Raw genomic sequence first — 13,507 nt, 5'->3', positions numbered from 1 at the left:
CGCAGGAATGTCACTAACAGAAATCAAGGCAATATGGCAGCATCTGAACCTAATTCTTTTTTTAACAGCATGTCCTAGATACCCCATCACACCAAAAAAACAAGATTTGGATTTAAAATCACTGGTCATGATGCTGGTACAGGAACACATGAAGGGCATACTTAAAGAAATTCAGGAGAAAATGGATCAAAAGTTAGAAGCCCTTACAAGGGAAACACAAAAAATCATTGAAAGAAATTCAGGACAATACAAAAGCCAATAAGGAGGAAACTCAAAAATCACTTAAAGAAATACAGGAGAACTTTGATCAACAAACAGAAGTCTTGAAAGAGGAAACACAAAAATCTCTTAAAGGATTAGAGGAAAACACAAACAAGCAGATGACAGAACTGAGCAAAAACTTCCAGGATCTAAAAACAGAAGTAGAAACAATTAAGAAAGTACAAAGGGAGACAACTTTGGAGATAGAAAACCTTGGGAAGAAATCAGGATGCAAATATCAACAACAGAATACAAGAGATAGAAGAAAGAATCTCAGATGCTGAAGATACCATAGAAACCATGGACTCAACAGTTAAAGAAAAGGCAAAATGCAAAAAGCTTGTAACACAAAACATCCAGGAAATCCAGGACACAATGAGAAAGCCAAATCTAAGGATTATAGGCATTGATGAGAGTGAAGATTTACAACTTAAAGGGCCAGCAAATATCTTCAACAAAATTATGGAAGAAAACTTTCCTAACCTAAAGAGAGAGATGCCCATGAATATACAAGAAGCCTACAGAACTCCAAATAGACTGAACCAGAACAGAAATACCTCCTGTCACATAATAATCAAAACCCAAAACTAAACAAAGAAAGAATACTTATGGCAGTAAGACAAAAAGGCCAAGTAAAATATAAAGGAAGACCTATCAGAATCACAACAGATTTCTCACCTGAGACTATGAAAGCTAGAAGATCCTGGGAAGATCTCATGCATACTCTAAGAGAACACAAATGCCAGTCAAAACTACTATACCCAGCAAAACTCTCAATCACCATAGATGGAGAAACTAAGATATTCCATGACCAAGCCAAGTTTACCCAATATCTATCCACAAACCCAGCTCTACAAAGGATAATAGGAGGAAAATACCAATACAAGGAGGGTAACTTCACCCTGGAAAAAGCAAGATAGTAACCTTCTTTCATCAAACCCAAAAGAAGATAACCAATCAAATTTAAAAAAATAACATCAAAATGACAGGAAATTATAATCACTATTCCTTAATACCTCTTAACATCAATGGGCTCAATGCCCCAATAAAAAGACATAGACTAACCAACTGGATACATAAACAGGACCCTACATTTTTCTGCATACAGGAAACATACTTCAGTGTCAAAGACAAACACTACCTTAGAGTAAAAGGCTGGAAGACAATTTTATAAGAAAATGGTCTCAGGCAACAAGCTGGAGTAGTCATTCTTATATCAGATAAAATTGACTTTCAACCCAAAGTCATCAAAAGAGACTCTGAGGGACACTTCTTGCTGGTCAAAGGAAAAATACAACAAGAAGAACTCTCAATCCTGAACATCTATGCTCCAAATGCAAGGGCACCCTCATTCATAAAATAAACTTTACTAAAGCTCAAAGCACACATTGCACATAACACAATAATTGTGGGTGACTTCAACACTGCACTTTCCTCAATGGACCGGTGAGGAAAACAGAAACTGAACAGGGACAGAGTGAAACTAATTGAAGCTTTGGACCAATTAGATTTAATAGATATATAAATATATATATAGAACATTTTATCCTAAAGCAAAAGAATATACCTTTTTCTCAGCACCTCATGGTACCTTCTCCAAAATCAACCATATAATTGGTCACAAGACAGACCTCAACAAATATAAGAAGATCGAACTAATCCCATGCCTCCTATCAGAACACTATGGAGTAAAAGTGGTCTCCAATAGCAACAAAAACAACAGAAAACCCACATACACGTGGAAACTGAACAATATTCTACTCAATGATACCTTGGTCAAGGAAGAAATAAAGAAAGAAATTAAAGACTTTTTAGAATTTAATGAAAATGAAGACACAACATATGCAAATCTATGGGATAAAATGAAAGCAGTGCCAATAGGAAAACTCATAGCCCTGAGTGCCTCCAAAAGGAAAATGGAGAGAGCATACACTAACAGCTTAATGACACACCTGAAAGCCCTGGAACAAAAAGAAGCTATTTCACCCAGGAGGAGTAGAAGGCAGGAATTCATCAATCAGGGCCGAAATCAATCAAGTAGAAACAAAGAGAACCATACAAAGAATCAACAAAACCAGGAGCTGGTTCTTTGAGAAAATCACCAAGACAGATAAACCCTTAGCCAGACTAACCAAAGGGCCCAGAGACAGTATACAGATTACCAAACTTAGAAATGAAAAGGAGATATAACAACAGAAACTGAGAAAATTAAAAAAAAATCATTAGATCCTACTACAAAAGCCTATACTTAACACAACTGGAGAATCTGGAGGAAATGGACAGTTTCCTATACAGATATCAGACACCAAAACTAAATCAGGATCAAATATAGCATCTAAACAGTCCCATAACACCTGAAGAAATAAATAGGGTTTTAGAAAGTCTCCCAACAAAAAAAAAGCACGGGACCAGATGGCTTCAGTGCAGAATTATATCAGACCATCGTAGAAGACATAACACCAATATTCTTCAAACTATTCCACAAAATAGAAACAGAAGGAACTTTACCCAACTTGTTCTATGAAGCCACAATTATGCTGATACCAAAACCACACAAAGATCCAACAAAGAAAGAGAACTTTAGGCCAATTTCCATTATGAATATTGATGCAAAAATAATTAATAAAATTCTTACCAACCGAATCCAAGAACACATCAAAACGATCATCCACTATGATCAAGTAGGCTTCATCCCAGGGATATTGGGATGGTTTAATATAACGAAATACATCAATGCAATCCACTACATAAACAAACTCAAAGAAAAAAAACATATGATCATCTCATTAGATGCTGAAAAAGCATTTGACAAAATTCAGCATCCTTTCATGATACAAGTCTTGGAAAGAACAAGAATTCAAGGCCCATATCTAAATATCGTTAAAGCAATATACAGCAAACCGGTAGCCTTTTAGTTAAATGGAGAGAAACTTGAAGCAATCCCACTAAAATCAGGGACTAGACAAGGCTGTCCTCTCTCTCCATATCTTTTCAATATAGTACTTGAAGTTCTAGCTAGAGCAATTAGACAACATAAGGAGGTCAAGGGGATACAAATTGAAAAGGAAGAAGTCAAATTATCACTATTTGCATATGACATGATAGTCTACTTAAGTGACCCAAAAACCTCCACCAGAGAACTTCTACAGCTGATAAACAACTTCAGCAAAGTGGCAGGTTATAAAATCAACTCAAGCAAATCAGTTGCCTTCCTATACTCAAAGGATAAGCAGGCTGAGAAAGAAGTTAGGGAAATGACACCCTTCACAATATCCACAAACAATATAAAGTATCTTGGCGTGACTCTAACCAAACAAGTGAAAGATCTATATGACAAGAACTTCACATCTCTAAAGAAGGAAATCGAATAAGACCCAAGAAAATGGAAAAATCTGTCATGCTCGTGGATTGGCAGGATTAATATAGTTAAAATGGCCATCTTGTCAAAAGCAATGTACATATTCAATGCAATCCCCATCAAAATCCCAACTCAGTTCTTCACAGAGTTAGAAAAAGCAATTCTCAAATTCATCTGGAATATCAAAAACCCAGGATAGCTAAAACTATTCTCAACAACAAAAGAAATTCTGGGGGAATCAGTTTCCCTGACTTCAAGCAATACTACAGAGCAATAGTGTTAAAAACTGCATGGTATTGGCACAGTAACAGACAAGTGGACTAATGGAATAGAATTGAAGACCCAGAAATGAATCCACACATTTATGGTCACTTGATCTTTGTCAAAGGAGCCGAAAACATCCAGTGGAAAAAAGATAGCCTTTTCAACAAATGGTTCTGGTTCAATTGGAGGTCAGCATGCAGAAGAATTGGAATTGATCCATTCTTATCTCCATGTACTAAACTCCACTCCAAGTGGATCAAGGACCTCCACATTAAGCCAGACACACTGAAAGTAATGGAAAAGAAACTGGGGAAAACCCTTGAGGACATGGGCACAGGGGAAATTTTCCTGAACAGAACACTAATACCTTAAGCTCTAAGATCAAGAATCGTCAAATGGGACCTCATAAAATTACAAAGTTTCTGTAAGGCAAAGGACACTGTTAAAAGGACAAAACAGCAACCAACAAAGTGGGAAAAGATATCCACCAACCCTACATCTGATAGAGGGCTAATATCCAATATACAAAGAACTCAAGAAGTTAGACCCAAGGGAACCAAATAACCATATTAAAAAATGGGGTACAGATCTAAACAAAGAATTTTCACCTGAAGAAATTCGAGTGCCCAAGAGGCACCTTAAGAAGTGCTCAACATCATTAGTCATTAGGGAAATGCAAATCAAAATCCTGAGATTTCACCTTATACCAGTCAGAATGGCTAAGGTCAAAAACTCAGGAGACAATAGGTGTTGGTGAGGATGTGGAGAAAGAGGAACACTCCTCCACTGCTGGTGGGGCTGTAAGATGGTACAACCACTTTGGAAATCAGTCTGGCGATTCCTCAGAAACCTGGACATGACACTTCCGGAGGACCCTGCTATACCTCTCCTGGGCATATACCCAAAGGATTCCCCGGCATGCAATAAAGACACATGCTCCATTATGTTCATAGCAGCCTTATTTATAATAGCCAGAAGCTGGAAAGAACCCAGATGTCCCTCAAAGGAGGAATGGATACAGAAAATGTGATATATTTACACAATGGGATACTAATCAGCAATTAGAAACAATGAATTCACAAAATTTTTAGGCAAATGGTTTGATCTGGAAAATATCATCCTAAGTGAGGTAACCCAATCACAAAAGAATACACATGGAATGCAATCTCTGATAAGTGGATATTAATTAGTCCAGGAGCCCTGAATACCGAAGGCACAAATCGCATAACAAATGACTCCCATGAAGAAGTATGGAGAAGGTCCTGATCCCGGAAAGGATTGATCTAGCTTTGGAGGGGAATATAAGGACAGAGAAAAAGGAGGGAGGTGATTGGAGAATGGATGGAGAGAAGGTTTATGGGACATATGGGGAGGGGGGATCTGGGAAAGGGGAAATCATTTGGAATGTAAACAAAGAATATAGAAAATAAAAATATTTAAAAAAATCCCCACTGGAATAATGATTAAAATTGAATTGGATCTGCAGAGAAAAAAAAAAGTATATGACCTGTTTCTCGCCAAGTCTTTCATGCTCTATGTTTTAATGATCATTCTGAATACTAATCCTTCCCACCTTACCGAGCTCTTTCCATGAAAGGTGAATGATGTGACAAGACTGTCTTTCAATAGTAAAGTGCAGTCAGAAGGTGGCTGCAAGATCTGTAATTCAGGGCTGGAGAGATGGCTCAGCAGTGAAGAGCACTGACTGTTCTTCCAGATGTCCTATGTTCAATTTCCAGCAACCAAATGGTGACTCACAACCATCTGTAATGCAATATGATGTACTTTTCTAGTGTGTGTCTCAAGACAGCTGCAGTGTACTCATATACATTAAAAAAAATCTTAAAAAAAAAAGAACTGTAATTTAGGTTGAATGAGTGCCATATTTGAAATTTAAAGCAAGATCATGCTACATTTTCAGGACCAAGAATAATTACTTTTGAACAAAGAGATTAGGAATATAATGGGAAAAGTTCAGTTAAACAAGACAGATAAGCAGGATTTCAATATGCAGAGAAATAAAAGAATGTTGACACACAGGGAAGCACAAACTCACCGAAACAAAGAAACAGAGACAAAGAAGCAGAGAGATCACAATCACAACTAGATATTTGTCTGAATAAATAGAGGAGGAGGCAAAAGGTAATACTTGAAAGATGTGTGATCCATACCATAAAAAGCTTTCAATAGCAGACTAATGGATCTGAATTAAATTCTATGTTGTGTAGTAAGTAAAATGATGTTTTATTTGTATTTATTCTTAATAATACACATTTATTTATTATTTTATGCACACAGGTGAGACACATATATGTGTATATGTATACATCATATGCATGTATATCATATACATCATATATACCTATACATATACACATACACATATATATGTCTTATGTATTACATTCATGCAATTCCAAAATAGCCCAGAAGAAGGCATCTGATACCCTGGAATTGTAGTTACAGAGGGTTTTAGGGCAGCTATGTAGGTGCTGAGAATCAAACTGAATCCTCTGGGAAAGCAGCCAGTGTCTTTAACTGAAGAGTTTATCTCTTCAGCATCCAACAGTAGGTTTTAAATAATGAAAGTACATTGTTATTTGAGAGCTTTGGAGGTGGGAATGATAAAATGGAGAACTGAAGAAGCTGGAAATGAACAAGCCACTTACCGGTTACTGCACAGCTAGATAATCTTCTGAACTTTCCATTTAGGATATGATGACTACATTGTTGTTAAAATGATCTGGAAAGTGGAATAATTATCTTCGCATCTGTATTTATGTGCCTATGGACAAACATCATAATTTATCAATGGAAACATACCTATAACAGTGCTTGAAATCTAGCTGCACATGTGCCAGGTGACTGCCTTTATTAGTCAAGCTGGATAATTGTGAGCCAACCTTTAAATTATAATTTTAGATTGTAAATGGCTGAGCACTATACACACTGAATCATTGGTAATTCCAAAAGAGGTTACTGAAGGAAGTTTGTGAGTTCTGTTCTATACAATCAGAGAACAAAGCCTTTGTTAGTTTCCTTGTTTCTCTCTGCTAAGTCAAGGGAATTCTGGTTCATGAATAGAAAAAAAATAATTAAAAAGAGATAAAATTTCAGATAGGATGTTTCTATAGCAAGTCCTGGAAAAGCCTCAGTATTGCTCTGCTATTTCATTGGCTACAACTCAAATGGTCACATCAGCTAGTCAGAAGGGTTAGCCAAAGGTATCTGGATAGTTTGTTCTCATAGAGGAAACATGAACACACAAATATGTACAGAATGTGGCACCATAATGGCTAACAGATCCTGTAAGGTATGACTGAACAGAAACCTCTGAAATAGAACTCATTTCCACAGCTCAGTGTGTTACAACTAATGGGGAGATGCTATCTAGTAAAGCTATGTCATCACAGTAACAACAGCCTCAAAATTACAACAAAGCAATTAAAGGGAAACTTAAAAAAAACATAACAGGATGAGGAATTAATACTGTTGATTCAAGAGCAAAGTAATTTGATAGAATCATGTTTGTGAAATAAATTCAGGGGCTGCTTGCCAGCACAAACTATAATGTCAATATAATTCATTCATTCCACAGTTTAAGTAGTATTCTATTAGATTTAGTTGTGTGTGTGTGTGTGTGTGTGTGCTAGAATGAATAATGAATAAGTAACTGCCCTAGTTTCCATCAAGTTTTCACTTAGATGGGAAATGATATAGCTCATTAAATTACAAAAGAGAGAAGTGCAATTACACTTTACTTAAGTGGTTAAAAATTAAGTAATCATATAACAAGAATGAAATTTTCATTAGTTTTTATGTGATTACATGTAATTTTTAATATTTAAAATAGCAATACACATGGTTCAAAACGTATTTTTTTATTAAAAGAGACACAGCAAGTTGTCTGATGATTCCTGTTACTAGTCATCCTACTCTGAAAAAGCACTACAACAAGGCAATAATGACCTTTTGGGGGAGATGGGCAATTCTATTTTGAGACAGGGTCTCTTCGCTTAGCCCTAGCTGTTGGAAAACTCGTTCTATAGACCATGCTGGCCTCAAACTCAGAGATTCATCAGTCTCTGTCTCCTGAGCACTAGGGTTAAAGGCATGTACCACCATATGCAGCAAAATAGCCCCTTATACTAGAACATTCCATGCTCGCAGAGATTCTTTTTGCAAATAAGCAAATACATTTATGAGTTCTCTTTTCAAAAAGTCCGATGTTCCAAAACACACACTTTATTCTGTCTATTGTTTTTAGTAATAATTCTTTTTAAGTGTATTCAAGCAAAACTACCCTTTGATCTCCCTCCACTTCAATTTCAGAAAAAAACCATATAGAATCTAGTTAAAAATAAACAGAAACATAAGAGAAATACAGTATTCATGTTGACTGCAATTAGTTTGTGTTTAAGTAAGGTGTATTATTTTTTAGATACATAGCAACATACGTGAAATTCAAAAGGGTCATTTGTTTTGTTTGTTTGCTTACTTTTCTGAGATAAGATTCTTTCTATACATCCTGAGAATCCTCTTGCCAAAGCTACCTACATAGTAGGATTACAGGCACAAAAAGGGTCATTTTATGTCCCACCCTGACCTCAGGCTTACTATACATTAGAAAATGAAACTGAATTTCTAATACCTATTTTATCTAACCGCCAGCTGTTGGATTAGATATGTACCACCAAACTCAGTTTATACTCAGCTAGGGTCTGGAATCATTTTCTCATGCACTTTATAGATGGTCATTTAAATGTCACAAAGTAATAGTATGTGTTGCAGGATATTTCCTATCCATTCAAATGGAGGCAGTGAGAGGTCAGTGATTGGAGGGGAGAAAGGAGGAAGAGCTAAGGGCAGTGAGGGGTGGAGAGAAACAGAGAGAGAGAGAGAAGAGAGAAGAGAGGGAGACCTGGATATCCAGATGGCTTCAGACATATTTCCGGTGTTTTGGAGAGGTTAGAAAATTGGGATAAGACCTTTATCATTGTAAACTAGCATTTTGTAATTGGGAGTTTTATATACATAAAGATATTTGGTTAACTATTTAAGTTTAAGAGTCATGTTTTACCAGGTATTTGGGTATGGAGCGGGAGCATGGGACTCCTGCTATTTACAGAGACTATGGCGAGAGGAAACACAGCTGGGATGCTGTGAGAGCTAGGAAAGATTGGCTGGTGGCGATAGCTGCCCTGAGCAAGACTTGCTGGGACTTGGTGAAGAGGCCTGGTGGGTGGTACAATTTCTTTTTTTTTTATTTAATATTTTTATTTTCTATATTTTTTGTTTACATTCCAAATGATTTCCCCTTTCCCAGATCCCCCCTCCCCATATGTCCCATAAATCTTCTTCTCTCCATTCCTTCTCCAATCACCTCCCTCCTTTTTCTCTGTCCTTATATTCCCTTCCAATGCTAGATCAATCCTTTCCAGGATCAGGACCCTCTCCATACTTCTTCATGGGAATCATTTGTTACAATTTCTTAATTATTTACACCCTACAAGTATCAATACAGAATAACTCAGCAACTAGTTTATTATACCATGAAAAACAAAACAAATATACTGTTTTAAAAAGGCTGGGAGGTTTGTTGTTTTTTGTTTTATCTATTTTTCGAGACAAGATATTTATGTTTTCTATTAGTTTGAAATCCATATATAGAGTACACTGATCTTAAACTCATAACTTTTCTACCTCAGAGTAGTAAGGACTTTGAATATAGGTGTGCTTCATGATTCTTTAATTTCTATGTCATCATGCTTAATTTCTATGTCATCTAAATTTACTACAAACCAATTCTATAATAACAATCTCCCATCCAATACAACATTATTATAAGGCTATTCCTAGGGATCATGCAGTTGAGGTAATGAAGCTGTTAGGTTAAACAAAATTACTTTCACTTCATTCTTAGTATGTTAATATTTTGTGTAAAATGTATATTATTGAATAACCAGTTTTATTGTTCTCATTCTACAGAAACTAATCATACAAAACTAGAGCAAAAATACCTTGAAATAATCTCATGTACAGTAAAAGTTCTTTCTAATTCCAAACTCCATTTCTGGCCATTCTCATTAATGTTTCATTTTTGCTTTTCTTCTTCTTTTTGAGCATTTGCTCCTTCCCCCGCCCCCCATGCTCACCCAGCATATGGTCTTTAGAACATACCATCTAACTGTGAAGGTCAGAGATATTGACACGGTGAGGTTCAGAACTCACTCCACAGCTTCTACCTTTCACTGAACAGAAGCTTTTCTTTAGTGTATGGCCAGACTCAGTTGGTAGCTATATATCTTTGCCAACATTGTTCCTGCCTACCTTTGCTTCTTGCTACCTGACTTTTTTCTTTGGTCCACCATCATGACGTTGGTCCATCATCATTCTCTTCTTTGAACATTTGATATTTACAGGACTATTGGAGAAAAATTGAACAGTTTCCTTAGGGCTCATGTGAATTTGACAGATTCTTTCTTGTCTGACCATGTCAAGCCCAAACATGGAGATACTTGAAGATTTACTAAGAGATCTCTTGCTTGTGCGCTGCTTCTCATCAGTGTCTGAAATGTTTTATCCTGCTGCTCATCTCCCTTGACATCTCCAAATTCTAGCTAAAGTAACTCCATCCTGCAGCTGCCTGCCATCTAGCTTTCCTGCGTGCCAGTTGGCAGCAAGCTTGCCACCCTTTCTGTTGTCAGACTGTTTACCAAACCCAGCAAATCCCCAACAAGGGCGTGGTGAGCAGGTACTCAGCATTCACTTCTACCAAAATCTGGTGTTGACAGTGCTTCTGCTGTCTGATCCTTGACTGGGTGTGCTACTTAAATACCAGTCAACACCCTATATTCAATTCTTCAGGGACTCTGCTGTCGACCTGGGCTTTGTAGAATAGATGTTGTTTGGTAGGTAGAAGGTTTGCTATCACTAGAGAATGCAGCTATCTCTGGCCATCCCACTACTCTACATGTAATGGCTGATAAACTTAACTTACTCTTGAGGATGAACTTGTGTGAGTCATGCTTTGGGCTGTTAATGCTGTCTGAGTTGGGGCAGTTGTTAATTTTAAATCTCCCCAGGAAAGCCATGAACACCAGCCCCTCTTGCTGTTTCTTTTTCTTCACCAGAGTCAACTCCCCAGTCTTGAAAGATCTCCTCTTTCTAACTGCTGTAAAGCATCATTTCCTTTTGAAAAGTCACTTGGTTGATTGCCATGCTACTGCAAATGTTATACTGTTTTATACTTATATAAATACATGTGTGTGGTAACTTTCAAAGCTAGACAAATGATCTAAAACTATATATGCTTATAGAAGATGGTATTAATTCTCCATGATAACTTTTCCGACTGAAAGTATAAGAATGTTTGAAGAACATTCTTATACATACAGGTTTTGAGTTAGGTATTTTTTTTTTTTTGACATTCAATTTTTTTTATTCGATGTATTCTTTATTTACATTTCAAATGATTTCCCCTTTTCTGGCTCCCCACTCCCTGTAAGTCCCATAAACCCTCTTCCCTTCCCCTGTTCCTCCATCTACTCCTTCCCACTTCCCTGTTCTGGTATTCCGCTATACTGTTGTACTGAGTCTTTCCAGAACCAGGGGCCACTCCTCCGTTCTTTTTGGACATCATTTAATATGTGGATTATGTCTTGGGTATTCAAAGTTTCTAGGTTAATATCCACTTATCAGTGAGTGCATACCATGATTGATCTTTTGAGACTGGGTTACCTCACTTAGTATGATGTTCTCCAGCTCCATCCATTTGTCTAAAAGTTTCATGAATTCATTGTTTCTAATGGCTGAATAGTTCTCCATTGTGTAAATATACCATTTTTTTTTTATCCATTCCTACATTGAGGGACATCTGGGTTCTTTCCAGCTTCTGGCTACTACAAATAGGGCTGCTATGAACATAGTGGAGCATGTGTCCTTATTGCATGCCAGGGAATCCTCTGGGTATATGCCCAGGAGTGATATAGCAGGGTCCTCCAAAGTGTCATACCCAGTTTTCGAATTAGTTTCTCTAGCTTAGTCTAAAAACTTTTCTTGTAAATACATAGTACATTTGTCTGGTTTGCATTCTTGGAACCCAGGCCCTGATTACAATTTCCAATTTCTACTGCAAGATAAATAGAATGAATTATTCAGTATAAGACATTAAAAAGTCAAGATAATTCAGTATTTAAGTGATTTCCAGGAAAAATAAATAAGAATGTTGTCCAAATGTTTGGGATTCCATTAAATGGTAGAATCAGATTAAATGGGTTCTTATCAGCATGCAACAATTTAAATAGATAACCTAGGCCCAGCTAGCTCCTCACCACTATTAGTCAGTGGCAGGACTGATGTACATGTCTCACTGAGGGACAGGGAACACTCATAGTCAGTTCTTTTCAACACCTGGACTAGTTATGAGTGTGTATTAACCACTAACCCCTGGAAAAGAGAAGCGTCTCTGACAAAGACTGAGATGTCACCAATCTATCTATGTGAATATAGATATTTAGAAGGTAGCTAACAGCATGAACAATAATAGTAATAGCTAAACAATAATAGTAGATTACCTCTCAATGGCATCCCAGCCATAGCTTTTGACAAGATTTTCAGTATTTTCTAATTGTCCAATCAGAAAGCAATTGGTTAGTCTGACCCTTATCAGGCTCGAGGAACAGAGTAGGAGAGGAATCTAAGTGCTAGGGCAGGTGGGGTGCTGTTGAAGGCTGGTATCTGGACACAACTTGACTGTTTTACTCATGTATTCACAGCAGCTGTGGTCACTTGCATACAACCTAAACATGATGAGGTGAGTCAATCTTCCAGCGGAGATGTAGTAATATATCATGAGGCTCCACCCCTAGCTCAGTACCTATTGGAAGTTTAATGCCTTCTGGGGAAAAGTAAATCATTTTTCTTTGGGGTTGTGATCACTGGTAGGTTGCTGGTAGTCCAGTGGATGGCCCCATGTTCACTTGCATAATATGGACAGCACTAATTGAACATGGTGCACCTTAAAACGATATATATATATATATATATATATATATATATATATATATATATATATATATATATAAAGTCTAGTTCACTTGCATATGGACAGAACTAATTGGACATGGTCCAATATAGTCTAGTACATACCCACACACACAGAAGAAGACATAAAGGTGGGAAGAAGACATGTTGGGGGCCTCTAGCAGGAAGGATGGAGACATAGATATGATCAAAATACATTGAATACGTGTATGAAATTCTCAATGAATAAATAAATATCCTATAATATACTATTAAACATAAACTTTGGGAGTTGAGGAGTTGGTACAGCTGTTCAATGCTCTTTTTCCTCTTACAGAGTTCTTTTAATTCCAAGGACCTATGCCACAGCAATATGTAAGTCCCAAGAGGTCTGAAGCTTTCTCTTAACCTTCATAGGCACCAGGAATTCACATGGTATACATACATAAGTGCGGGCTAAACACTCATATATGTAAATAATAAAACAGGTAAATCTTTAAAAAATTTAAAATGTAAAAATTAACTTTCCTAGTCTTCATGATTGAAGTGAACCTGTTGGTTTCTAATTACCTTGATTGTCTCTCATTACTTCATTATTTC

Source organism: Apodemus sylvaticus, chromosome 17 (assembly GCF_947179515.1).
Source record: "Apodemus sylvaticus chromosome 17, mApoSyl1.1, whole genome shotgun sequence".
NCBI lineage: Eukaryota > Metazoa > Chordata > Mammalia > Rodentia > Muridae > Apodemus > Apodemus sylvaticus.
Note: the sequence above shows the minus strand (reverse complement) of the source record.